At 46.0% G+C, this 26,496-nt stretch overlaps 1 long non-coding RNA gene across 1 annotated transcript; it reads left to right on the plus strand.

The window, feature by feature from the left end:
* The first annotated feature begins 19,584 nt into the window (after positions 1–19,584).
* On the plus strand, positions 19,585–26,101 carry LOC118974157 (uncharacterized). The gene is made up of 3 exons (XR_005063777.2): positions 19,585–19,811; positions 21,087–21,239; positions 25,955–26,101. It is a non-coding gene; the product is annotated as an uncharacterized lncRNA (long non-coding RNA).
* Positions 26,102–26,496: the final 395 nt, after the last annotated feature.

The following is a 26,496-nucleotide window of genomic DNA, read 5'->3' on the forward strand; positions in this document are numbered from 1 at the left end:
CTGGTTAATTCAAGGAGTGCTTCCAAACCACAAGATAAAAATAAATGAATTCCACTTTGTATATTTTAGAGAAAATATGCAATACGTGAGTCCTTTGTCACAGAATCCACCAAATAACAGCAGGCTTGTAGACCTTCAGGAAGACTACAAATCAGACTCCCACTGAAAATATGTCCTTCTGTGTGCCATTCTATTTCCAAGTCTTGTGTTTCTACCAAAGTGTGTAAAGTCACTGGCTGAGTAATATTGGATTAATATAAAAACTAAGTGTGGTGGATTATTCATATACAAAGTTTCTCTGAAGTTCTAATTCCATTATTAAAAATGTAAACCTTATCTGTTATGAATTGAGGATTAATTCTCTTTCCCAGGTGTCCCATAAACAATCTCTAAAGATGGGAGAATTATGGGAAGTACATTTCAGACCACAATGTGAAAGTCAAGCCACTCTAGAAGCCACTGGCTGGAGAGCTTATCTTTGGAGACAGTCCAGTCTATGGGAAAAAGCGAGAGCCAGCTGGCTGCAGAGGCCAAGTTCTGGAGCTGCTTCTGTCACAGCACCAAACAACGGTGGATGAGTGAGTCTCTTGATCCCCCAGGTGTAAGTTCTCTCCTCTGTAAGGTGAAGGGTTGGCCCAACTGATTTCCCACATCCTTGCATCCTTGAAAATGCTGGTCTTTGAGTAAAGCTGAAGCAGAAGATGTTTAAATGATCCTTTTAAAGCTGTTGACTCAAAATCATGTGGTCTGTACAACTACTAGAAATACCCTCTGTACTTCAAGTTCATGATCTCTTAAGGTGGATAATCCACTCTGCAAATGCAGTGACCCCTGCCAGATAGCCATGCTTTGTGCTGGAGATAGAATTCTGAGTCAGCCTGGCTTGTCTCTGCCTTCAGGGAGCTTACTTGCTGGGGGGTGGCAGGCAGCAAGTAAGTGCACAAATCATCAAGTAAATCAGGTATAATTTGATAGGTGCATGGAAGAGATGCAAACCAGGAAATGTTTGCATGATAAGATGGGGTCAGAGAAGGCTCTCTGGCAGGGGGAGATGGAGTGAGAACACTGCCCACAGGAGGCAGGGTAGGAGAAATCTGGAAGGGCTACTTCAGCCTGCTTGCCTGACTGACTAAGGTGGAAAGAAGCACTGAACTCATCTGGGTCACCTCATTGTCTTGTCTGAGCTCCTTTTCTGTTACACATGATTGCAAGGTGCTCTTGTTAATTCAAGAAAAACTGAGCAGAGTAAAGGCTGTTTTCCGTTGCTTTTTATACAGCCATTCCCACGTATAGTAACTCACAAAATTTTGACTTTAGTTTTCCAGTTTGCTGCTGACAGTCCAATTTAAAAAACTTCAAACTGGGTTATTTCCATTTCTACTGTACCTCTGTGGGTGCCCATAGAAGTTGGTACAATTCAGTACTTTAGAATTACTGTATAATCTCAGAGGTGTGAAACGCCATTTTGAGTAATGCCTTTCTTCAGTTAATATAGATAAATATTGATGGCAGGCAGCAGTAAAACAAGTCATTAAATTCTTAGAGCAAGTGTGTCCACACACGCTGGAAGCTACAGACTCGACACCAAGTTCCAAGCAAACCATTGCATCTGCTTAGACAGAGCTTCCACCGCTTCCTCTTCCCAAATTGGAAAGCGGCCGAGTGTGGGTGAGGCAGGGCAGTGCGCCAACGGCCGGCAGCGGGGCTGCAACCACACCTCTGGGCTGGGGCCAAGACCACCCTCATGAATCCCAGCTTCTGGCTTGTTGCAGATCAGGCATCACTCAACTTTATTTAGTTCACTTCCTGCATTGGGTCTTTTATGTCAGTGCTTCGAAAAGTGGCGATCAGTGACAAACAGTGCTCCGGTGTTGTGAAAACAAAGAAACTTTAAATCTAAACTATTCACCCTATAAAACCAGCTAAGATTTGGAGGCTAATAAACCCCTCCTTTGCCGCTATTTCGATTATTTGACTTCAGTGTCTTTATGGCACTGCGGGACTCGGCTTGGGGCACGCAGTGGCACGGAGGGGCTGGCTTATGGGACCGCCGACACGTCTACTGCTTGAGTGCTAGCATGGAAAATGGAAGGGACCATTTCCTCACTTTATCACACCATCCTCAAGGATTGCAGCCTGGTATAGATTTGGGAGCTCCGCAGAGTGGGGTGGCCTTTCCTCAAGGTGTTTTAATGGGCTCCGGGCTGTCAAAGCCACCGCTCTGGTAATGAGGCTGAGTCCCGAGTGGGGAGCGAGCTCTGTAATGAGGGAGGAGGACAATTTGTTACAGTTATGTGGTTACTTGGCCATAATATCTTTTTGAGGTTTATTAAATCATATAAAATTTCAATTTACACTGTAATATTCTATAAAAGATGGAGCGCACAGAAGTAATAAGTATGACAACATTTCTTTCATTTATGAATCGTATTGTTGATTGTGTTAACCGCCACATCCAGCAGCAGGATTATTTATGTCAGGACAGTAATTTTCTATCTCCAATTTAATTTTGTAAAAGTTAATTACAAATTAGAATAAAATGAATGCAGTTATGGACGGCAGCAAAATGCTGAGATGGGATGTTACTGGGGGAAAATGTTTACTCTGGCTGCTGCTTGTGGAGACCCATCGTCATGGAAACCCAGCGGCTAGTGGGGCCTTTGGCACCCGCATCACCCATTTGGTGGTGAGAGGAAGCGCTCAGTCTCGGTTTTATCGCCTAGGAAATGAACATAGGAAATCTCAGCAGTCATTCCCATGAAACCCCTTCCTTGTCTAGTCCGGCACCTGGGCCCAGACAGGTTACAGGACTTGTACCCTCATCCAGCAAGGTCACAACAGACCGTGAATTCAGGTCTCCCGACACCAGGTCAGTGAACTTCCATGTCCCTTTCGCGTTGGCTTGTATTGTTTCTGCTTTATAAGCGAGGCAAGAGGCCAGGAGGCTGCAGAAAGCTTCTCCTGGCTGCACACCGATCCGTGCCGGCCGACAGAAAGCTGAAACGCACGTGTCCGGCAGGGGGTGGGGGGGCTTTCTCAGCTCTTCCTCTTGCCTGTTGAACTTTTCTTCCACTCTACTGTCGGTAAGAACCACGTCTCTTCCATAGACTGTCTACCAAAGCAGCCCAGCAGCAGAGCTGGTGACAGCCCCGCAGGCATCATGGCACCAGCGCCGACCGCCGGGGAGAGAGGCGACCGGACGCGGAGAGCTGAGCAGGAGCGGGACGAAGCCCAGGCCCCTGCACAGGAAACCTCGGTCCTCTGCCTACTCTCCCTGTCACTGCGCTCAGGAGCAGGTGCTTCCCTGCTCCTCGGCGACTCCCAGGGCTTCCGTGCCTCTGGCTGGGGTGGCGGGTGAGGCTCGGTGACGCTCGCTTACGTTCACGTTCACTCCCCTCTTGCCCATCAGATGACCTCTTCCCCTTCCCGGCCTCAGCACTGCACTTGAACCATTTTGGGGCTGTTTGAAATATCAAGATTGACTTGCTAGGTGAAAGCCTTTTCTATTTAGTTTTTAATAGAGCAAAAGTGACTCTAAATTTGTTAATATTCTTTAGGTTACATAGGACAAATTACAGATAAGTGAATCAGTAATGAAATTTATAATGAGAATTTCTCAAGTATGAAATGTTGGTGCAAGGAAAGTTAATTGCGGGATTTTACAGCCATTATAGTTTATATCATAAATGCAAAAATGACTAGGGCCATTTAATTACAGTAGGAACACACTAAATTTTTATGGAGTGCCATTTTGTTAAAGAGGTACTTGGAGCATTAAGAGCAAATACCATTCTAACAGTGGGTCCAGGTAGCTTTCACAACATCAAATAAATATGCTATTGCTACAAAATTGTTCCTTAGATACTATAATTGACACGATGACTAATGAGATGGGTTTATTCTCACAGCTTCACATACTCAATTTACAGTGTCTGAAAGTTATTTTTCCTGCCATACATAGACCTTAAAGGAACCAGAAAAATCCCTCTTGGAAAACACTCCCTTCTATTTCTCTAATTAACCTTCAAAAGTGCATTTTGAAATATAGAAGTTGTTGCTTGGCATAGAAATTGGATTATCTCAGAAGAAAAAAGATCTGAGTGCTAATTTGTTCCTTATTAAATATCTGATATGTCAGAATTACAGGCAGTTAATGTTTTGGTGACTCTCAGCAGGGCCAGGGGCAGCTTTTCCTGCAGGTCTAGCAGAGTGGGATGGTTCTGGGCACCAGGTAACCCCAAAACTGGTACTGTGCTCATGTCCACCTCAGCCAAGCTTCCCCTTCATTGCCCCGTCCCCCCATCCAGCCAGATCTTTGGTCTCTAATGGAAAGAGGGAGAATTGTAGAGCATCCCCCTTCATGGCAAGATTGGAGGATGCATCCCTTCCCCACCTTCTCATCCCAGTCCTGAGGAGCTTCCAGAATAGAAAAGAAGATTTCATGAGGATAAAACTATATTCACTCTGGACCCTTGAAAATATTTCAGATTGTTTGGGAACCTACAGTGGTAGTACCATTATTTTGGAAATCTAGGGTGATTGTACCTCCCTCCATTATGCACTGAAGTCCCAGGGAAGAGATTCTTCCTACCAAAAGCAAATGAAAGATATATTTGGTCTCCCTTGTTTAATCAGTGGAGTCAAAATTCAAGGACTGCTGATTTAGGAAATGTGCATTCAAGGCCCTTCTCTGCCACATAACCATAAAACTGAGCCTCTGTGTCCTCATTGGAAAAACAAGAAAATAATAATGATCCTGATTGCCCAAGTATATTGTAAGAATCTGTTAATTTAGTGAAGAATTTGTAAATAATACAAAGGCAAGACATCACATGTTCTTAGCAGCATTATTCACAATAGCCAAGGGATGGAAGCACCCCAAATATCCATCAACAGATGAATGGATAAACAAAATGTGGTATATACATACAATGGAATATTATTCAGCCTTAAAAAGGAAGGAAATTCTCACATATGCTGCAATGTAGATGAACTGGAAGACATGTTCAGTGAAATAAGCCAGTCATAAAAAGACAAATATTGTATGATTTCACTTGTGATCTACCCAGGGTAGTCAAATTCATAGAGACAGAAAGCAGAATGGTGGCTGTCAGAAGAGAATGGGGAGTTACTGTTTAATAAGTGCAGAATTTCAGTTTTGCAGATGAAAAGATTTCTGGAGATAGACAGTGGTGATGGTTGTACAATGTCAATGTACTTAAACCTGTACACTTAAAAATGGTTAAGATGGTGGCCTTTATATTATGTGTATTTTACCACAATTATTTATGTGTTTTTTATTGTCTACTTAATTATATTAATGTAGATATTTATTTATAGATATTTATTTTATTCTAGGTCAGACCCCTAGAAAAGAAATACTGAATTTCTTTTCTTGCTCAGACTGTTTCAGCTTTTAGCTCCTTTAGGTTGGTTCCTCTGTTCTTTTGGCAGACTCTTACCTTTTCTAGGGTATTTTCTTATTTTTCTGGGATGTTCCAGTCTTATCTGGTATTTTCCATGCCCTGGCTCAGAATCAGCCACTTCTCTAAAGCCCTGATTCCACTTACTGGAGAGTGGTGTGTAGAGACCCAATGGCTGCATTGTAGGTGTGCTCATTGTTACTAGAGTGGTAATGATTTTAGGCCCTCATATATACCTCTCACTCTTTCATTTTCTCTCAGTGTACATATATTAAAAACAATGCTTTATTATGATAGGTATGATTCTAAACTAATTTCACAGAGATCATTTTGTACTGGTTCCTTTTGTTATTTGTGACATCTTTCTTCAACAGTGAAAAGTGCAGCTCTCATTATCTACAATGTATCTATTTACTTGTTAATTCTAGGTACATAAAGAAATGCCAGACCTGCTAGCCCATACTCCTATAAGAAACACTTTAAACTAACTAGATCACAGCATCTATGCAGTTTTTTTTTTTGTCTGTAGCTTTACAGTATCCAGTCAGGACACTGTTTTCTACAATTGTTTATTATTTTCTTCCCTGTCCCTCTATCATAGTTACTCATTTGCAATAGAGTTATATTCATTTGTTAGTATTTGTATCCCATTTTGGGTTCCCCCATATCCTGGATGCTTTGAATTATTTACTTATTTACGGGAATATGTCAAACAGTACTATGGTCTAAGTGTGGGGGCCCGGCCTACGGCCGAGGCTGAGCCCCACTCCAGCTGGACAATGCCCTAAAGATGGCGCCTGCTTCCCTGTTGGGGATTGGCCCAGCAGACTTCCGTACCCGTGCACAGCTCGTGCTGCCCGCTTAGAGTGGCACGTGACACCTATTCGCTTAAAGGTCACGCATGATACTGTCCCGGATTGGTTGGGTGACTGAATATAAGGGAGCCTGCTGGGAGGGAGAAGAGCTTCCCGACAACTGCTGTAACCGCCGTGAGTGATTAGACAATAAAGCCTAGAGAAGAACCAAGACCTTGGGCGTGTTGCTTCGGTCCCTAGAGGGTCGCGACACTAAGAGCCAGAGCTATACCGAAGATGTACTCAGAGAAGGATGGCTGGCTCTCTCCTCCCTCCTTCCCCTCTCTGGCTCCCTCCCATCTCTGACAGACACCTAGGCACCTCTTATATCATTCTTCTTTCTCACAGGTAGGGTAGCAAACTACAGATATTCCTTTGAACTTTTGTTTTTTCACTAGACAGTAGGATATGGAATCTTAACATTTTTAAAAAATGGGGCATGAGTTTCAAAAGGCTGAGAAGTGCTAGGTGGACTGGACAATCTGCAACCACTTTAACTTAGAAAGACTCCAGTAGAAGACTAGAAAGGCCATCTAGAAAAATTCTTCTAGAAAGATTAAACAACAGTCCTTGCTTTCAAAGAGCCCACAGGGAAACAAGAAGACAAAATGTGTATTCATGGAAAAATTAAGTCAGTCTTCTGAAAGGAATCGCATCTTTCTGGTCTGCAGGAGAAAATTGTCAAACAGCAACAACATTGTCAAAGAAAATCCAGTGGAAAGAGAACAAAGCAATGATGATATAAGACAGCTGAAAGGTCCTGGATTTAGAGAAATTTGGAGGTTTGGCTGAAACTGACCCAGCTTCTGGCTTGTTGCAGATCATGCATCACTCAACTTTATTTAGTTCACTTCCTGCATTGGGTCTTTTATGTCGGTGCTTCTCATACTTCAGTGTGCACACAGATCCCCTAGAGGTATTATTAAAATGCAGATTCTGGGTCAGTAGGTTTGGGGTGGGACCTGAGATTCTGCATTTCTAACAATCTCCCAGGTCATGCCGATGCTGCTGTGCCGTGGACCACACAGCAAGACCTTATGTAGTATCTGAGACTCCAGAACCTGGTCCTTAGATAGGGAATCAATGTGCTTGTCTGAAAAATGTCCCAAGAAACAGCTGATTCATATTCCCAGGCTTTGCATGCTCCTGTTTACTAAACTGTCTGGAATTTCTGATCCAATTATAAGACAACAAGCTAAAAACATTAAAGTATGTTTACTGATGCATATGATGCATTATTAAAAAGAGCTTTCCATTCACTGAAAAGCAGATCCTAAATCTTTATAGATACACCTGCTGTGCAAGGCAGATTAGATGCTGGTATTTGCTGAGCTTCTCTGATGTGTGCAAGATTGAAGTTCAAAAAACCTTAGCCTTGGTGGATTTTGACTTTTCATCCAAGGAGGGTTAATTAGACTTCAGTCTTCGTCATGATAGTGAGCAGTGTGTCACACAGTACTGACTCTGCAAACCCCCCCATAGCCTATTGCAGATTTCCTGAATTGAATTCTTCTTCATGCATATAGAACAAACTTACCAATACATTGTCACTCTTCAATGTCTCTAAAAACGTTTTTATGAAATATGTATGCTTCTAAGTCCAAGAAAGGCAGGAAACCTATTTTTACATTGGTTTCAGGCTGTAAAAGAATTGTCCATGGTCAGTGTCGATGTATAAGGGCCAGTACACAAATTCTATAGCACACTTAGAAGGTAAAAAGGGAATGAAATGTTCCTGGGAGAAGAAAATATTTTACAGGGTTAGCAGCAGCTCTTGCCCAACAAGGTGTCTCTGGGCCCAGGCACATACTGTCCTCCACAGAAGTAAGACTCGGCTTGCCCTTGCTTTAGCTACCACTTCTGGATTCTTGGGAAGCACCATTGATTTCATCCAAGAACCTCCTGTAGGTTTGAAATGAGGGTGATTTCTTTCCTTCACATACTCTCTCTGGTTGCTTTGATTATCTAGCCTGGTAGCACGTCTGCATCTGAGGTCCTGGGGTTTTATTTCACATAGTGTCTCAGACCCTCCCTGTCCTTTCCGTCCTCCTTGGCCCCAGCCCACCGCCCCTGCCTCTCTCATTTGAGGTATTGCAAAAGCCCCCCTGCTGCCCTGAGGCCCTGACTTCAAACTCCCTCTATGTGGCTATCTGAAGCAACTTCCTGAAACACAGCTTTGATGATACCACAGCTGTCCCTCCAGTGCCTTCCACAGGGCCCCACGCTGACAGATTTTTCCATGACCCTCCATCTATGAAGCCTTCCCTGATCTCACAAAAAGAAATGCTTCCCAGTCCCTTTTAACCCGTGGCTCCACATTCTGCCCTGTGAGGCCATGAGTCCTGCCTTAGTCTCCATGTGGTAGGGTGAGGCTGCTGGTCCCTCTGAGGGTGGGTGGGGCCATGAGCTTGCCTAGGAGTGGAAGTGATGTGTGTCCCTTCTGGGATGAGCTTTTAATGGCTGGAGTGAGCGCTCCACGTCTCTCTCTTCCCCTCTCCCTGGAGACATTGAATGATTGTTGGCCTGGGTCCCCAAGTGACCATGCAATGGACATGTAGAAAAGCTCTCTGGGTACCTTAACTCACTGAGGTTTTGAGGTTGTTAGAACAGCAAAACCTCATCCCACGAGCTGTAAGGTCTATACAGCCAGGAATTCTGTGGTTTGACTAGAAACAGCTATGACATCTAACAGTACCTACATGTGATAGGGACTCCGAAATTACTTGTGGGATTAAATTTACCCAAACTGCATGTGGTGTAAAATGATAAGGCAGGACTATCAATGAGCAGTGTGGTCCAGTGGTCAGGAGCAGCTCCTCTGGACTCAGCCCACCACTTTTGTGTCATGATTTGGACATGTGACCCCCACACCCTAAGCTTCAGTTTCCCCACTCATGAAGGGGATAATGTACAACCTCCAGGTTCTTATGAGGATCAAGTTAGATAACACATGTACATATTGTAAGTAGCCAATAAATGTCAGCTGTTGTTAATTACTGTTAATGCAGTCAGTCTCCCAGTACTACTGTGGCATTTACTGTGACTTAACTACAGGACTGGGCAAAGAAGTCTCTGGAAGTCAAGTAACCTTGCGACTGGAGCTGAAGTGGCCAGCAAGGAGAAGACTGTGCCCTCGCTGCCCCCATCCCCGCCCAGTTCTGTCTGCTGACTTCAGACCGCCCTCCCGGGAGCCAGCTCTTCACAGCTGCTGGCAGGGGAGCCGCGAGGCCACCTGTGGCCGCCCAAGGACCCTGCGGGGAGCCATCGTAGGCTGTTTGCCCACATCTGTGCTCAGGGCTTCACTGTAAACCCCAGGAACAAGACCCACAGTCTGAGTGTAAGCCAATGAAAGCAGCTGGGAAGAATAAAAAATGAATGTACTAATTAAAGCTAATTCGTCTTCTATTTTCATCTCCAATCACTTCTTAGAACCAAAGAAGTCATTACAGCCCATTGTGTGTCCAGGGAAAGATACTGTATTTGCAGTTCTACATGGGCTACGTTTCCTATGCCACCCATTTTATCAGGATCCTAGACACAGTATTTTTTATATGATCACCTGTAATCACACCTAAGTCTTACTTATGCTAATACATGATTGTCCTTCTTAATAAAAGAATAAACAGAACTCAGATTTCTTCCCTTGCATTTTTTCACTGGTATTGATGGAGTGGTCACAGTCCCTCACCCCCAAGAAGCTTATAATCTAGAAGGAGGTTCAGGCAATGGTTGACTTGGTAACTCAGGCGAATTCTAACAGGGAGAGGCTTCTAGAGCAGGTCACAGAGTTCTGAGCTTGGCCTGGGTGAATATCTTTATCCTTGACTTGGTGGAACACAAAGAAGAGGTGCTTGCCAAGCTCACAGATATAGTACCCCAGTGGGAGAAACAGCTACTTTACATTTCCATTCTTACAGTGACGCAGTCAGGATTCAAAATGTCCTCAGTGGGCCAAACAAAGCTGAAACGACAAGGAGGAAGCTGATAAAAATAAATGTGGAGTACACATTTAGGTACACAGAATCCATTATGCGAATGCAATCATGAGGGTTCATGTGCAAGAGACCTGTGGGTTTCAGATGACTGTGAGCCAGCATGTGCCAACCACTTGGTGTTAGCTACACATTTGAAAGACAGTACTGGACTCTGGACCATTACTGGACAGGCCACAAGGGCCGTTGTTGACTTCAAATGGATGCCTCAGTTAAAGAGAGTTGAGGGGGATTAAGATCGGGAAGCATCTGTGAACAATCTGAAATGAGGAATATTTAACAGAAAAAGAAATGACCAAAAAGTACAGTAGGTATGCTCAAAACTACTAAGGAGTATGAGGATAAAAATGGGGAACATAGGTTCTGTCCATTCTGACCATTGACATCAGCTTAGCATGACATGTCTCATAACTCACGCCATCCAGTGGTGGCAGAGGGGCCTTCCCGGAAATGAGCCTCCCTGGAAGCTTCCATGCCAGGTGGTGGTGGCAGCATCCTGCAGGGGTCTGTGTAAGGGAGGGAGGCTGCCACGCCAGCCCTTACCCTAGCAGCCTGCATCAAATTTATGAATAAGATAGACTTATTCTGTCCTGGGATTTTCTGTTTTCTTAGAAGTATACACTTTTAGCTTCATAATGGAAAGTAGGGGAAAAATAGGGTTTGTTTTACATATATTTGCCTTAGTATATGTTTAAACATATAAGTATATAAAACATCTATTGAAATAGAAAACAAAAGTCAAGCACTATGCAAAAGCTTTTAGCTCTCATGTCCAGTTTACAAACTAGACCTCTCCATGTGGTATGCTGCAGGCACATGAGGGGACCATGGCCCCATGAGCTGCCATTTAGAAAATTGGGACAGCCGGCTGGCCATTTCACAGTCTTCTCCAAGCCACTGCACAACAAAGCAGTTGAAATTCCAATGTGAAGGAAGTTCACGCAGCCCTTTTTTCCCATATAATAGATGCTCTGTTGAGTAGTGCATTTCGTGCTGTGACAATTCATTCCTGTACTTGTGACAGGACCGCCGGCTGATTTCACTGTGCTCAATTAGGAGAAAATGCATATTTTAATCTGCCCCGTGGTGAGGTAACACTTTGCTCAGTGGCCTTGGCAAACTGGCCATTTAACCATTTAGGTGAGTGGAAGCTTCCTCTCCAGTCTGTGTCTTGGCTGCCAGCAGCCTCTCCACTCTCGTTTTGTTGCCAACACTTCCCAGGTTCCAGAGCATAAACAATTAAAGGCCACTCCATCATTCCTGGAGCCACTGTGCTGCGGCACAGCCCCCTCGGCAGTGGCCACCATCCTGGTTGCTAGCGATTAGCTCAGGGCTGTGTGCTCGCAGCTGAAATGTTGTTCCCTCTCTCCTTTCCTGGCCCGGAAGGAGAGACAGCATGGAAGCCTGTGCGTGCCTTTCTGCCCTGGTCTGTTATTTCTGTCCCCAGGTCAAGGATAGAACTCAGGGCCTGTCTTTGCTGGACCTGGAAAGGCTGTGCCAGCCACCCAGCCAATGCCACTCTAGCATAGAGTCCAGCACCCCTCCTGGGTGCCCACTGATGATGCCTCCTTGAACTGGCCAATGGCACTGCCACTCCACATCATGGCCCCCATCACCCTCAATACTCCCCCTTTATTGGGGGGTCCAATTAGTGAGATGATCCCCTTGAGAGATTTTTCTACCTTTCTTTCTATTCCATCTGCCTTCTTCATCTGGCCTTTTAGATTCCTTAGATCTTCTAGCACACACAGGGCCTGGGAATTAGGTGGGTGGGCCGAGGGTGGAAATCATGCTGGTGAAGGCTCTGTGTGCACCAAGGCTTGGACAGACCTGGCATCTGACCTTGCAACTCCCACTAACTGATGGAAGCTGTTTAACCTCTCTTAAGTCAATCTTTCCATATTTTCAAACAGGAAGAATATCCGTCCTGGCCCCTTCGGTTGTCTGTGAGGTGGGTCCACAGACACCTAAAGAGCTGACACTTCCGGAGCTCTGTCTCCAGGCTCCCAGAAAGCACCGAGAGAGGTGCATATGCTCACTGGATTCACGTGACAACACTGATTATCCCCATCTAATAAAGGCAGAACCTGCCCTCAGAGGGGTTAACGACAGGCTAAGAAAGAGGGCTAGTGAAGGGCTGAGCAGGGTGCACAGTCGGTGGGAAGGGGCTGGGAGAAGGTTCCCTTTGTTCTCTTCAAATGTCAAAGAGGTCTGGACTGCAGATGAGAGCTGGACTCTCAGTGTCCATAGTGTCCTCTGAGCCAAGCACTTTCCTCTTCCCACTTTGCAACTAGTCCTTGATTGTCCTTGATTTTTTTTTAAACCAGTTCTTCCAAAATGGTTTCTTCTGACTCTGTCATTGACAGACAGTCTAGGGTTCAGCTCAAGCCACTGCTGAGGCCAGGCCCAGATGCCCTGGTTTCTGTTGACAGAGTGGAAGACCTACCTAAGGCCCAGACCAGACAGCTGGGTGGGGACCAAAGAGCCATACATTCCATGCAGGATCATCCCATTTCTGATGCTTTTTACAGAGGCTTATTGCCACAAGTTCCCTTCACTAAATCACCACTGCTCAGGGCTGGGGAGGCATGGGCCACAGGATCCAGGGGTGTGTTTCTAGGGGGCGGCCACAGGTGCACCCCAGCCTTCCTGTCCCCCTTGTTCCCTTCCCGCAGTGCTGTTGCTCATCTGCTGCAGATGCAGAGCCAGAGGCCCAGAGAAGTGGAGGGTGTCCTATGCTCATGCCCTGTCCCAGGGGACGCAGGATTTGAACCCAGTCTAACTTGGCTCTAAACCCCGTTTCTTTCCATTTGACCACACAACTTAATCCAGGCTGCTCTGCAGTTAGTTCAATGCAGTCTATGCAGTTTCTGAATAACATGGTCAGTTATCCAGCCCTTTCTACTCAGAGGAAATTACTCCTAAGTATTTCTTTGCTCTTGCCAAGAGAAAGGAAGAATTTTGCATAACTGTCCACACATGTTCAGAATTCCGAGCAGGACACATAGGCGGACATCCAGAAACCCCCCACAGCTAGCCAAGCCATAACCACCTGGAGTCGGTTCTGCTCTGAGGAGGAAGCCTTACTGGCCATTCCCCTGTGGAAGCCCGTCACCCTCCTGGGAAGGGCACCTCCATCCAGTGAAAGTCACTGGGCCACTGGGGGGATGCCCTGTCTCTGCCCTACATGGGGTCCCTTCGCCCCATCTCTCCCTGCTGGTACACTCAGAGCCACAACATCTTCAGGATGTCAGATAATCAACTCCATTCCTGTGAAATGTGCTCTTTATTTCATTTTTGCCTTTTTCCCTGAAGAGGATTTTTGTAAAGTCCCGCAAATTTGCTTTCCCTTCCTTCAAGTTCGTTTGCTCCTAGCCCATTTCCTATTTTTGACCTGACCTTTCCCCTCACCTGGCCCTGGGATGGGTGGGAGAGGAGCGGGTGTCACTAAGTAGCTCCCGTGGCACCTTCCTGCTGTGGATGGTGACCTGGGATAGAGCCGCCCTCTTCCAAATGAGCTTTCTGCCTCCTGGCCCCTGCCGCCGGTCAGACACACCCTGCTTAGGAAACAGCAAAGGAGCTGGGAAACCTCCTCACCCACAAAGACGAGTTTGCAAGGAGGCACCACGGACGGGTCCATGAGACAGCAGGCCATGGGCGCCTGCCCCTGCCATCCATCTGCACCCCTGTGTGTGGCTTGGAAGCTGCCTTCATCCTGGGAACCTGAGGGCAGATTTCTAGGTTGCTCAGCCATGGTTCTCTCTTCTCCAGTTCGATGCACTGAGCAGTTTGAATGTTTCAAGCCTGTTTGTGTTTACTTCTCTCTCAGACCCACAAGATTCAGTGGTCGTGTGGGTCCTGGGCCACCCTCCACCTGCAAATGAAGGATGCTGGAGGCTTCAGGGGACACAAAGGATTTTAGGTGGTAGGGTCTGAAGCGAGCTGTGCAAAACCGATTGTTAAAAGCAGGCTTCCTTGGGTTTAAATTGAGTGTTTGGAAAAAGAGTCTAAATTAAACAGGTGCTCAGGGATTATTTACCTTCCCTACAATAATTGGCTAGCAAGATTTGCCATGTAACAAAGATGTAGTCCAGAAAAGCCTTTGCTCAGACAGCTAGCCTGCAGAGGTGCAGGGCATCTGCATGGCCGGAAGCACAGGGCCCGGGCACAGTCCTCACATGGCGGGCTCCCGCCGCTGATGGGCTCCTCCTGGCCAGTCTAAAGAAAATGGGCCTTTATCCACCAACACTCCACGAACCTGATTTCTTCTTCGTCATCTGAGGGCAGGGCCTGAGGTAAAAGGTGTGATGCCATTGGCCTTGCTGAGGCTAGATGGTCATTGTCAGAGGTGCTCCGAGAGACAGCACCTTCCTCTTGGGAGACTGAGCAGGCAGGCCGGGGAACCACGCAGAGCACGCTCATACACCCCAGCACAGTTTAACCCAAATGCATCTGGTTTCAGTGTGGGTAGGATCTTAACAAGACCAGGCTAATAGAATTAATGAGTGCAGTGGTGTTAAACATGAAGATGTCTGACATATTGGCTAACAAATGTTCCCCTTTGAGCCCATGGGGCCAAGTGGATGGATGGAGGTCTGGGGAGTTACCATTTCCATAGGTAGCTTTAATAGTCAGAATCAGCCATTGTATGTCTTTCCCAGACATGCTGATGTCCTATTAGAAAAGTGGTAAATAGAATCTAATGCAATTGAAAAGAAATCCAACAGACTCTAAAGAATGTCATTTCAGGAAAATAGCAGCAACTTACAATTTACTGCCCCTAAATTGGAAAATCAGTTTTTGAACATCAAACTTTTAATTGCATACAGCATGAAAACAGATTTAAAACAGAAAGGGGGGAAAGGGGAGCTCACACATACTGAACACCTTCTTTTAGGGGCCAGGCACAGTCACATGATTTCATTTCATCCCCAGAACAGCCAAATGAGACTGGAGTTATTTTCTGAGCTAAAAATGGGAAATTGAGGTTTATCAAAGAAAAGTAACTTGCTAAGGTCATGGTGTAGAAAGTTGCAGAATGTGGATTTGATATCACATCCATTTGGCTTCAAAGCCTGTATGCTTTGAATCTGTGGATGTGAAACATATGGATGAGAACATTTCCTTTCTTCCGCAAATCGCCCCCAACAACTACCACTTGGGTGGCCAGAGATCAGTGGCTTGACTGGCTTCAGGACTGTATTTCTGCTTCTCTATGCTTCAGGTCCACTCATGGCACATGAAACATTGTGCTCAACGCCACAAGAGAAAGAAAAAACAAGTCAGGGGAAGGTTCAGCTAACTTCCTTCTAAATTGCATTCTGGAGGATAACACCTTTACCAGTCCTACTGGAACATATTTAGGAAGTGGGTTTTAAGGTGTGCCCCAACCTCCAGAACCTTTCTGGATTTATCTCTATTAATTACCACCCCCATGCACTGCCCCCAGCTTACAGTATACTTGGCATTTTCTATTCCCTGACAAATCTTACAAGTTTTAGCTGAAGCAGTTTTTCTTTTCTGGAGAGTTCTTACCCTCCATGCCCAGCTACTCACTCTTTTCTCCAGGCAACATGCATTCGACCAATGTTGCCTGAGTGTTGTCGATGGCCAGGCAAGGGAGTAAACGCAAGATGTTAGATTTCTGTGGTCAGCAAGACAGTTCTACAAGTTAAGACAGTCTGGAAAACTGTTAAGTCCAGTGTCTTCCTCCCCTGTCCTAGAACCTGTGTTTGCACCTTTTGGGGTCCATGTCCCAGTGTGCCTCCCCTCTACACGGTGAGTTCCCGGAGCTTATTTCCTGTTGCTTCCCATTGAGCTCAGCACAGTGCTTTATAAATAGCAAGTTTCCAGTGAATGTTTGTCTTATTTAACTCCACGATTTAAAGGGCACAAAAATGTTCTCCTTGAAGTCATCTAACCCTGCTCTGTGAAGTTCAGAGTCGAGAAGTTTCCAGAAAGTGTAGTCAATGTAGGCAACCAATTAGGCTAAGTAAACAACAAAGTCCCTCCATTGCCAGCAGGTTATAGGGGCACACCTTGACTGCTGCTCATTTTGCCAACTTAGACAAAGAAGGAAAGCCAAAGAAAGGCCGATTTGCAAAACAATGCTTCCAAGGAATTTTATTTGCAACATGACTTTTTGTAGAAGGTGAAAATAGGAGCAGGCTCAGCTAACACACAGCCTTCCTGCCCCTTGGCGGGTACACCCAGGGGTGTTGGACTGCATTACAAGAAAGAGTGGGGGTACCCCCAATCCTTAGCGTGCGGTGTCGATTCCGGTCTGGGGTCTGATAAAAAGATGTGTGTTTGCTGAGGGTACAGTCACATCACACGGCACACACAGCCACTGAGTTGCACGGTGCCTTACGAATCCAGGTGACGCCTTAATGTGTCATGTTAAATCACATCCTGCAGCTTCTTGGATGTGAGAGAAAGTGACTGGGCTGAGGGAGCTGCCACATTTCTTTCTTTTCATTCTCTTTTACCTTCTAATTAAATTTTCTGCTGATTCCTTCCTTGATGTAATAAACCATTCATCGTGTGCACGCTCTTCCTAGGTTTTACTTCTTCCAAGTTATTAACATGTCCAGTGCTTTCCTAGGGAAAGTTTCTAGGACTTGGCTGTCTGCTGTCCTCAGAAGGCAATCGCTGGTCTCTGCGTCGTGTGCACAGATAGCATTCTGTGCCAGGCCACCACTGATTGTGCTTTTCCGCTAGCAGTGGCACTGAAAGGAGAGTCAGCCTGGAAACCGACCCCAAGCTCATGAGGCTCTGTGGACCAAGACAGCTCTTGGAGTCACTGATGCCAGCTGAAGTCTTAGCAGGAGCCGCAAGGCATGAACGGAGGGGGTTGCCAAAGGAGCTGGAATCACAAAGGGGTATCCTCCCTGTAACTCTTGGGGGGAAAATAAGTTCCCAGCCCAGAGCAAATTACCTTTGAAGCCAAAATCAGTGAATGGGAGAAATAAAGTAGGAGAAACTCGTTTATTGCTTACAAGCAGTCATCCACTTCTGCTTGCCCTTGTCTCTCATGACCTGTGTCTCTGCAAAAAGGGACTCCATTCAACCTCTCCCATCCAGGTATGACCTTGCTTCCCCTTGTAATCACCTATTGATATGGAGATGGACTACTTCTCTCCACCCCTTGGGAAAACCTATTGATATGGAGATGCACTAGAGCCAGGGGAGAGATTCTGGAAATATTTCAATTTTACCCACACTCCCCAGAGCCAGAGAGGTCCTGGAAATGATCTTTTGACTTCAGCTTACTCTTATCTAGACTTCTTGAGATTTCTGTAAGAACTGCTTGAAGCCCAATTGATACACAATGCTCTCCTTTTCACACTAAGACTATTAGTGGCCATAACAATGGAGGGTTTCCCGCAGGCTAAGGATTATATATACATCACCTTAGTCAACCTTCATACCGGTGTAAAGAGGTGGGAAATAACACAGAAGAGGAGAGAGATGTTAAGTGACTTGCCTAGGCCACTCTGCTGGAAAGAAAGGAACTTGAAACTTAGATTCCATATTACCAAAGCCACGTTATCCTCCTTGGTTATGCCTTTGGGGCTCTGGCCTTTGTGATAAAACTCTAAACTGAGTCACAGGAGAAGAAAACATTCAGCCTGCTGCATTTGCTGCCTCACTTAGAAAGGAGCCTGTCATTAGAGCTAGACTGAAGCAGACTCCTTGCTCAGACTGTCCTGATATTTTGGCAGATTCACACCCTTGATGAGATTGCTATCTGTGATGAAAGTTGATTCAAGGTCTTGGGATCATTTTTCACATGAGACCCAGGTTTATTAGTGGGGAGTGTTGTAGGGACACCTGGCTAGCATTTAATTTGACCTAGTAACATCGAAGCAAGGAGCCCCTTAATCTGTCCCCCTGAGCCAGCCCTGCCCCCTGCAGGGACAAGCCGAGGTGTGCCTCGTAAATTGTGCCATTGTGTCTGCAAACGCCTTGGCTGGAGCTGGTTTTATGAGATACCATGGTGCTGTGCCGTGCACTTGTGTAGCTGAGAGCAGAATGTTCGCTTCTGAGGTTGAAAAAAACCCCAGACACTGGAAGGAATTCAAGCACAATCCCTTTTGTTAGCAATAAGTGAGAAGTATGCAGCCCCAAGTAACCTTGGGAAAGAAAATTAAAAGAAATCATGAGTTTCTACTTTACATCCATATCCTTTAATTCTTTGGCTAAAATTTCACCTATGCAGCGAGGTAACAGGCATTGTTTTTTGCTCCCCACCAGCCAAGATTTTAATAGGACCCTTCAGCCTTCCCCTTCCCCCTGCCTTTGACCTGGCAATGATTAGGGTAGGCACTGTATCACAACATGGCCTCAAAATAGAGCACTTGGTGGGAATTCGCTTTGCATGTTGCTGTTCTCCTACATAAATCAGAAATCTCCGGGTCTAGCTGTTCAACTCTTTCCACCTCATGGCTCTGCCTTGGATTCCGAAGAGAAGAGCCTGTGATGAGCAAAGGAAAGATGAAGTTGGCTCATCTATCTGGAAGGCTGGCTTCAGTGAAGTACCCGTGGAGATGAGAAGGGAAAGCAAAGGAGGAGGTCTGTCCACTAACAACTTTTGCAGTGGTAGAAATTGAGAGCACCCTGCTTCCTAGAGGCCTCTCCAGAAGACACTGACATGGAGCAGACCAAGGGGGTGGGGGTCTGCGCTGCTTGGGTGGTTCGTCTCTGCCTCTTTTCTACATCTGATCAGAATGAAAGATGTTGCTCAGAGGGTCTTTCACCATTTCAGAGGACAACTGGGAGCCACAGAACTTACTGTTCACAAAGATCTGTGTGCTGGCCAAGACTGCAGGATCTTTATGTCTGTGTGGATGAGCAGCTTCCTGCAACCTCCTGTTATGATGCCTTTTGTGAACTCTGATTGGAAGGACTTCAGAAGAGAGCTTCACTGACTCCAGTCATGAGCTTAGCCCTGTGTTTTGTGTGTGAACCCAGCAGCGTCATTTCCATGCCTTTCTCTAACCATCTTCTTGGTTTAAAATATAAGGAAGAGAGATGGCAGCTAGCATAGGCAGCCATGAGCAGTAAAGATTCAGCCCAGGGAAAGAAGAGCTTAGTCCAACACCAGGTTCTCTGAACCCATCTTTTTGGAAAAAAATCTTTCTGGATGTGGTGGGTGCCTCCTTATCTCTCTCCTTGAGCTGTCCAGTTTTCAAAGCAAATTATAAAGCATTTGAGAAAAGCCTTATCTTCGTTTGAGGCCTGCCTTGGCAGCTCACCCCTACTTAAGGCCATGTGAGATGGCCTCAGCCGTTCCATCCAGGGCGAGCAGCTGAACTGGTTTGCCTGGGACTCTCCTGCCTGGGAAACCCTCCCAGTCCTGGGCAAACTGGTGTGTGTGTGTGTTGGGGGAGAACGGGGGTGTGTGCGTGCGTGCGTGTGTGTGTGCGTGTGTGTGTGTGTGTGTGTGTGTGTGTGTGTGTGTGTGTGTGTTGGGGGGTCACCATAGCAGGAAACAGAGCAAGGCTCCCGAGGCTGTTTTGCTTCAGTGACTGTCAGCTCAGGTAGGAGCGTCCCCACTCAGGGGGCTGTGTGGGTGGGCGGATAAGGCGCCTCCTACAGCAGGCGGGGTGTCCTGTGACGCTGCACCTGTGTAGCTGAGAGCAGAATGTTCTGCTCCTCACCTTTGGTCAATCAATTACTTTTCCTGTGTTTCCATTCTTTTTCTACCTGTACAATGGGAATTATAACTATTCTCCCAGTTCCTAGGGTGCTGGGAGAATTATATGATGTAGCAGCCGCACTGACGTAGTTTGGCTTCGCTGGAAGTGAGCACAGCTGAGCCCAAGGTGAATGACTGTGTATTAAATCCTTAATGGCCTCCAGCTTTTCGCCAAGCTGTCTTGGGCCCAGAACAATAGTTTAGGTCCCAGTTCTAGCCTAGGACAGCCTAAGGACAGGGCAATGAGGCCAAAGAGAGGCTGTAATCAGATCATGTACAGGCTGCGGTGTTATTGACACCTGGCAGTGCAGGTTCCCCAAGTGCAGTAAAGATATCATGGGGCTCCAGTGGGACTGACGGGGAAGAGGAAACAGCTCTGAGTAACAGAAATTGTATTACCATTATTATCATGAAAGGTCTGGATTAGATCATCATCTGCTCATCCATCTGATACCTTGAAACTGGAAAGTCTGGGACAGATGAGCACACACTGGGTCTGAGTGAGACAGAGTGTCTACCTTCTGTCTCTCTCTCTGCCTCTGTCTCACTCTCACCCCTCTAAAAAAAAAGTGCTAAGAAACCCCACTCATGTTTCCACCCCTCCTGGAAGCCCTGGGACACAGCCTTGCATCTGCTCCTCTGTGTAGTCCTGATGTCCTTGTCATTCCTCTCCTACCCCTGACTTACCCCTGCCATGAAGCCTCTGTCCTACCTCTTCTCTCTGCAAGGAAGAATCTTCCCCCAGATCTTTCCATGGCTGGCTCCTTCTTGAGGATAGACCTTCCCTGAATACTCCATACAGAGTAGCCCCATCTTCCTTAATTTCTTTTACACTGGAATTTATTCAGCATCCCACATATGACATTTTAATTTGCTTATTTTCTGACTTATTCCTATGGCAGAGACAGGCAGGTAACTCCTGCAATCCATTCTTTCTTCCCTAAGAGCAGAGCCCCAGATTTCTACCAGATACGTGCTTGCTCACAATAAGACCACATACCCTTGTCTCCTTGACAATGGGGCATAGCCACAAGACTCACTTCTGGTCAATCAAATATACATAGAAGTGTCCTTAGAAGGAGAAGAAGCACTCATTGTTTTCTCTTTTTCTTGTCAGCTGGAATGAGAACATGATTGCTAGGATTTATGCAGCCATGTTGGACTTTGAGGTGTGAGCCTCACGCCTGGGACATCAGAGCACCAACAGAGACGGATCTTTGATGATGTGGCCCTACCAGCCTTGGGTCATGTCCCTGTGGACTTCTTCCATGTAAGAGAGAAATTGGGTTGTAACTTGCTAAAGCTATTGTTATGTTAGGTCATCTGTCATTTGTAGCTAAACTGACTCCTAACTCATGCCAGTTCCTCCAGCTCCCCTCTCTGATCCTGCCTCCATTTGATTCTGCCAGTCAGGCTGGCTCAGTCACAGCCTGCCCAGGGCACCTGCACTCAACTCCCTTTCCCACCTTCCTCCCATCCCCGTTTCTACACACATGCCTCTGTGTTCACACATGCCCTGAATGAAGTTCATGTTCAAAGCCTAGCATTGAATACTCTACCCAGGCCTCCAACTGCCTTCCCAGCTGCCTCTTCTTTTCTGTCGTCACAGCCATGCTTTGACTTGCATTTTCATGCCTCTATCCCTTTGCTTTTCCTGTTTCTTTTGTGCCAGATGTTCTTCTCCACCTGCCACCACAAACTGTGTCTGCCTTTGTTTGTCACTGCCTCCCCAGGACCTAGCACCGTGCCTGACACATATGGGTGCTCCATAAACTTTCACTGAGTGAATGGATGCATGCTGCACTCCTTCCTGTCACTTATGGCTCCATCTCAGGTGATACTTCCACCAGGAAACCTCTCCCTCCACAGGACTGGATGTCCTTATTTGCACTTCATTTGCCTCCTATGTTTCCACATGCCATAGTCTGAACCAAACTAAACTTTTCAGTTACTTGTCTTAGTCTTTCAGTTAGAGTGTAAGCTCCTTAAGACAGAAACACTGTCTTTATTTTTAAACACTACATACTTCTCCCTGCCTGGGTTTGTGCATGTGCACACGTGTACACACACATGAACACACACACCTGTCTTGGGTATAAGGCAGTGTCGCTCTGCATGTGTTAGTGACATGAACTGAGTCAGCTGGTGTCTCATCCCTCCTCTCTGCCCTATTCCTGCTCTGGTGCCCTTTTCTCTAGCATGTGGTCTCTGTAGTGTTGCCAACTGGCATCCATAGGCCAGATGGTGATTTACATTGGCTGTGTGCTATCTGCTTTCCCCATACAGCACAACAGGTAGAGGATGACAATGGATCCTCATAAGAGCCTTAAATTTATATTTCAGAGAAGGGTGACAGGCCAAGAACGGTGGTAGGGATGTCAACATGCAACTGTGATAGCTGTGGGAGTAATTAAGCTGATGAGCAGTAGGCACTGTCCTGGGGTGCCCGGCACTGGTGAAGTACTTTGCACTCTCCACTTAACCCTCTGGCCACCCTGTGAGGTGACTGTCCTTATCTCTACTTTACAGCCAAGGGGTGAGACAGAGAGCTTAAGTAACTGGCCAAAGACTACACAGCTACTAAACGGCAGCATCTGAATGCAAGCCCAGGACCTGCACGAGGCTCTACTGTCTACTATCGCCTCAAAGAATCTGGGCACCTGGCAGAGGGCACAGCCTTGGGAATCATCGCATCCTGACTAGGCTTTCCAAACAAAGAACCCGAGACCTGGCCAGAGGGGGTTCCATGGCTGAAGCCACGTAACTGGCCCTGGTGGGGCAGGCACCAAGGCCCTGCTTCCCCACTGCCTGCCCCACACCCTGTCCACTGTCCTGAGCACCCAGGGCTGTGCCTGCTCCTTCCAGTTCTGCAAAGAGCTGGGGTTTTACTCACAAAATCCAGTTGGGAGAAGAGGCTTTTGTTTTTATTTTTCTTAAAGCAAGGAGAACATACATATTGTTGGGAGAAGTTCAGGGAGGCAGTCTGAGCTGAAGAAGGAGGAGCAGAAGGAGCAGCTGAAGAATGGTGTGGGGTGGAGGCAGCCACAGATGCCCCTGACAGGGGGCTGAGCTTGTGGGAGGGAGACGTGGTCAGCCAAGGACCTAGGGTGGGAGGAAAGTTCAAGCACTTTCTCTGCATTTGGGGGAGGTGGGTAACTGACGGGGACCGTGGTCATAATGGCCAAAGCTGAGGTAAATGGGGACAGCGGGGGTGCTATGATTTGGGGTTGCAATTGCTCAGCAGGTGGACAGTGAGGTGGTAGAAATGGAGCTTGTGCAGCCAAGACTGGGGTTCCAAATTCACCTCACATCTGTGGCTTTGGGCAAATTGTTCCACCTTCTTTAAGATCTCTAATTCCCATAGTGTTGTGGGGAGCACAACGCATCACAGAGGTGAAGTCATTTTGCAAAGTATAGTGTGCTCTGCAAGGTCTTGTGTTCCCATCAGGGAAAATAGTAACCTGGTTAGGAATTTGGAACAGTGGGTGGGAACCATGATTCCTGCCTTGGAATCTTGCTATCAGTTGATGTGCCAAGCCTGAATTCAACTTTGTGGAAAACATAAGCCACAGTCCCACAGTCATCACTGCCTGCCTCCTGATCTGCTGCTTGCTCCTCTTCCTCCGTGCGGCTCCTAGACGGCTCTGCCTTGCGGGTCCTGCACATCTCTACCCTGCTCTCTGCTCTTTGGTTGTCCCCTGGAGATCCCATTCCCTCACTGCCCAAACACCTCTCCCCTTTTCCATCTCCATCCTTTTTACCACCTTGAAGGACCTTCCTCCCAAGTAGGTTTTTATTGGGTGCTAGGTATCACTGATTTGCTGGATATATTTATATACTTTGCCCTCACTATAACCCTGAGAAAATGGCACTGCATTCTCATTTTGTACATGGGAAAAATGACTCAATTTACCCAGCACTGGGACTAGCTCATTTATTCATTAGTTCATTGAACAAGTATTTAATGAATATCTTTGTTTGCTAGACTGTGTGAGGAACTCAACATAATGATGGACCCAGGGTCTCTCTCCTCTGAATCACTGTGTAATTTTAAACCTGGTGTGTCACACCTAGTCCTGTCTTCCCATGCTTCACATGCTTCCCAGCCTGTGTCTATGTCTCCCATCAGACTGTGACATATTTGAGGTCTGAAACTGTTTTAATTTTAGTGTTTACAAGCTTACCAGAGAACCAGTCCCTCAGTAAATGAGCACTGGGTGAGGCCGAGCTGCACTGCTGGGTAGATAGATCCTTACTGGGGAAGCTAGAAACCAAAACCATGCCCTGGCTTCTCCTGGGGAATTCTGAAGTAGAGCATTGCATTTGAAACAATTCCTTTCTATGAGGCACTTAGAGCACTTTCTAGATTTTTGGTAATTAATCCACGGATACACCCTGGGAGGAGTGGGCACAGGGGCAAGAAATACCACCTTCCTTTGACGGATGGAGAAATTAAGCACAGAACAGTCCAGTGCCTTTCGTGATGTGGTATAGGAATTAAGTCAGCTGAGGACCCAAGGAGACTAGTTCTCCACTTGGCTCAGTGTTTTGTCCTAACAGCTCTGCTGGGAAGGGGACTGGCCCATGCATACGAGCCAGCTGCAAGGCTGGTGGAGGACCATGACCCAGATTTCCCCGGACAGAAACATTTTTTATCTGTTGTTCAAACCAAAAAGTCAGGGTTAAAAGACACTGAAAAAAAGTCATCATAATCATCACTTTCAATTTAACTTAAAGTTAAGTGCATTTTCATTCTGTTCAGGGCAGAATTTTGTGTTTGTTTCCTATAACAGTGCCAGGCACCTAGTAGGTGCTTAGTAAATGCTGTATAAATGAGTTTCTTTGTTTACATATTTGATTTTGGGGAGATCAGCTGGAGTCCTGCTTCAACGACTAGGCAAGCCAAATTTTAAAAGAACAGAGTGAGTGTTATGATAACGAAAATGCTGGTGACAAATTCTGATCTATTACCCATGAAGCCAAAGCTCCTGCCACTTCTTACATAAGTCATGTGCTGAGTTTTGTTTTCCTGGCAATTTTTTTTTTTAAACCTGTATCTTTTAAATGACTCTCTTTTCTGATTAGCCCATTATTCTGTCAGGAGGCCACTGAGAATTAAGAGTATAGTTGTGACCATGGATTAGTATGAAATGAAGTAATTCCTTAGGGCTTCAACTGTGCTCTATTAGTACAGGGTTCTGTTTGGCCAATGGATGCCTATGATTTTTCTAAAGAACTCACTACTCATATTTGAAACCTTTCCCTAAATTACATTTTAAGGCTAATTTGCATTATCAATAAAATACACAGTTTTCTAAACCAAGGCAAGCTTTGATCTAGTTCCTATTTAAGCAGTGCCCAAGAAACAGTGTCAATTAAATTTCATTGTATTTTGTCCTTCCTCTTCTACCTCCTTCAAAAACAATCTGTTGTATGGAACTTTGATAAAGGCATGTGAAGAGTGGCAGTCATTACTGTCATTTATTGATGCTTCCTGATACCCCACTTCCAGATTGCGTGGTTGGACTTCACTTTGCCATCTCTTTGAAGTTGGACTTCAAACCATGTGACCTGCTTTGGCCAAGGAAATGTGGGCAGAAATGCTGCATGCTGCTTCTCAGTGGAAGTCTTTAAGAGCAGGTGCATGGTTCATATGTCCCCATTTCCCTGCTCTGGTGACTGGCAGCATTCTAGGTGGTGGAGGCTCCATCATGCTGGAGCCCTGAGTGAGGACAGGATGGAGTTGAGCTCTCCTACCACTTGAGAATACCATGTAGGGGAGTCAGAAATAAAGCTTTGCTATTTCCCACCACTGACAATTTTGTTTGTTACTGGAGAATAACCTAACTCATCCTGACTGACAAGTGAGATTTCAAATCATCACATTCTCCTTAGACAATGTAAATTTGTCTTCCCTCCCTCATTTTCCATCTCCACACCCAGATTTCTTTTCTCTGTAAAGAAATTATAATTATGTCATTGCAGATGCTGCTATGATTCAAATAAGCCCAATAGTCTTTTGATTCATCAAGAAAATGATAGACTGAGAGGACCAGAGGTTTTCATCCCAGATGCACACGGTCCTAAAGATAAGGTTCTTCACCTTCACCGCGTCACTGATTTACTGGTGGGACCAGTAATGAGAACGAAGCAGCAACCAACACAGTAAGTGCGCCAGGCTCCCCATGGCTCCAGGATGGCACAAGGTGCCTAAATAACAGGGTTGGCAGCCACAGTCTTCTTTTAATATATAACCATGCCTCTGTTCATCTTTTAAAAGTGACTGCCCCTCCGTGTATGTGAGAGCCACAAAATTAATTAAATATTATAGTTTCAGTGATCATGAGGTCTGAATTCTTGCCACAGCTTTATGCCTCATCTTATAAACTCAGTTTTCCCTTCTGTAAATTGGGGATGATGGTATTCATTGTCTACTATTTAAAAATATCATACGTGCATTGCTTGGACCTGAGGAAAGATCAATTATGTGCTTTTCGTAGAAAGCAGAACCTGACCAGTATCTACAG

Source organism: Manis javanica, chromosome 6 (assembly GCF_040802235.1).
Source record: "Manis javanica isolate MJ-LG chromosome 6, MJ_LKY, whole genome shotgun sequence".
Lineage (NCBI taxonomy): Eukaryota > Metazoa > Chordata > Mammalia > Pholidota > Manidae > Manis > Manis javanica.